Consider the following 2107-nt stretch of genomic DNA (forward strand, 5'->3'; position numbering starts at 1 on the left):
TCTTTAGTTTCTCCCACAAACTTGTTCAAGTTTTTATTCTTCTTAGTTCTTGGTTTAAGACTTCAAAAGTATCTCCATGTTAATCTTTAGTCATTTCTTCTTGTCTAAAAAAGCCCCACCACTTTCTGTATATTGATTACCTTCTTTGATAGTCACATGTTTACCTCCTTTTCAGATCTTTCTGCCCTCTCCATTATTTCTGGCCTTAGAAGATCTCTTTATAGGCAAAGCAGCTTCTTTACTATTCTTTCATGGTAAATACACATTCATCTTGCTTGGAAATTCAGAACTTATAATGAAACAACCCTCCTCTCCCAATTTGATATCACATGCATCATGTTCAAGATGTGTCATCTCATCTGCGTCTGACTCTTCAATAGGAGAAATGGAGCCACCATCATCCAAGTATGTGTATCTCAACTATCAAGGTCTTTTTTTTCGAAATTTTCACCAATATTCATTTGTTTCAATGATTACTTAAGCTTCTGTTCATAATACAAGCTTTCAATATAATTAAAAAATCCTCCTGCAACAGCTTGCTCAAATCTTAAAATTTTCCTCCAAGGTAAAGGTTTCCTTCCATCCTCAAATTATAAAATTGGGAACATAGGTCCTTTTTCTTTGATTTGTTTTTCACCTACTTGTGACCTATAGTATTTCTCTTTCCCTTTGGTCTTCCTCTTGGTGTTAATTTTGGCTTGTATTTCCTCTTACATTTCTTCTTTTTCTTTAATCTTTCAAAGTAGCCCTCAAAGTCAATGGCCTTGGTTTTATGGATGAGTCACTTGATGAATCTGTTTGAACACTTTTGCATATATAAACAAGTTTCCTCATGGGTTTTCTTTGAGTCCATTTAGGTAAGGAAGGTACACACTGTGCTTTATATAAGCTACTACTAGACAAAGAGCTATCACTTTGATTTTTCAATTTCTACAATTATATCAGATGTCACATAGTTAACAGGATCCTTTCCTGATTTTTCCATCACTTTTTCTTGGTCTTAAAAAGTTTCTTCTGCAATTGTGCCATGGGAAAGAACATATCAGCCTCACAACCCCACTAATAGTGGGACTGAAATTTCATGAGACAGCTTGGCTGCTGAATGCAAAGAGCACTGGGCGTGCTTCAGTTTTTCTATCTGTACCTTGAATGAAATGATACCTCTTCTATGTTATCAAGATGAGATTTGCCTCTGTTTGTCTTGAATACTTTCTTCAGTGTTATTTTAAAACAGCTTCAGCTGCTGAAGGACAGATAGATTATGAAATTTTGTATAGTGCTATCACTGTGGTAGATAACATACATGGATTTTTGAAATGCTAAATGAAAAATATGAAACACAATTTAAATTTGATAATCCAGGTAATTAGAAATTCAGAAAATTAGAGATTTGATAGTTAAAATAATTAGAAATTTTCTCAGTACTTAATATTCCCCTACTTTACCTTTCACAAGACTAATAAATTGTTATGCAGATAAAGAACTGACTCTTCTAGGACAGTAAAAAAAGAAAGTTCCAGGGAAAATAGTTATGCACATTTATCCTACAATACCCTTGACATAGTCACATAATATATAATAAAATATACTAATATACTAAATCAAACTGAGCACTTTTTGCCAGTTAGTCAATTGATTGACGTATTGAAGAGTTTAAGAAACACTTCTGTATCCCATATTTATCAGAGTAAATCTATACCCTTGTTTCTTTTACCTTTACCTAACTTTGAGTTCCTTGAGGAAAAATGTGTACATCTATCTCATTTATTAATTTCTTTGCAGCTCCAGTACATGGCCAAGTGTCTGTCAAATTGTAAATTGTTCATACTTACTGAATAAAACATTAACTTCTCCATGTCTCAAAAAAAGAGATGAGATTTACAAGAAAAAAAGGTGTCTTAAAATGAAAATACAGATAAAAATTAAAAAATATAATCACGTAAGGTATCTGGCAATCTGAGCAACTACACTGAAGATAGTAATGTGCAATATAGCAATCATTGTTAAATACCTATCATCTTGGGCTTTTCGATTTCTTTTTCTTGAAAGTGTGCATCATTTCTAATGTCTTATGTATTATTTTTCTATTCTCTTTAAAAAATTCAAA

At 32.4% G+C, this 2107-nt stretch overlaps 1 pseudogene; it reads right to left on the bottom strand.

The window, feature by feature from the left end:
• Nucleotides 1-249: 249 nt before the first annotated feature.
• Nucleotides 250-1856, bottom strand: LOC101568278 (annotated as a pseudogene).
• Between the last annotated feature and the right edge of the window lie 251 nt (nucleotides 1857-2107).

Source organism: Octodon degus, unplaced genomic scaffold, assembly GCF_000260255.1.
Source record: "Octodon degus isolate 3935 unplaced genomic scaffold, OctDeg1.0 scaffold00424, whole genome shotgun sequence".
Lineage (NCBI taxonomy): Eukaryota > Metazoa > Chordata > Mammalia > Rodentia > Octodontidae > Octodon > Octodon degus.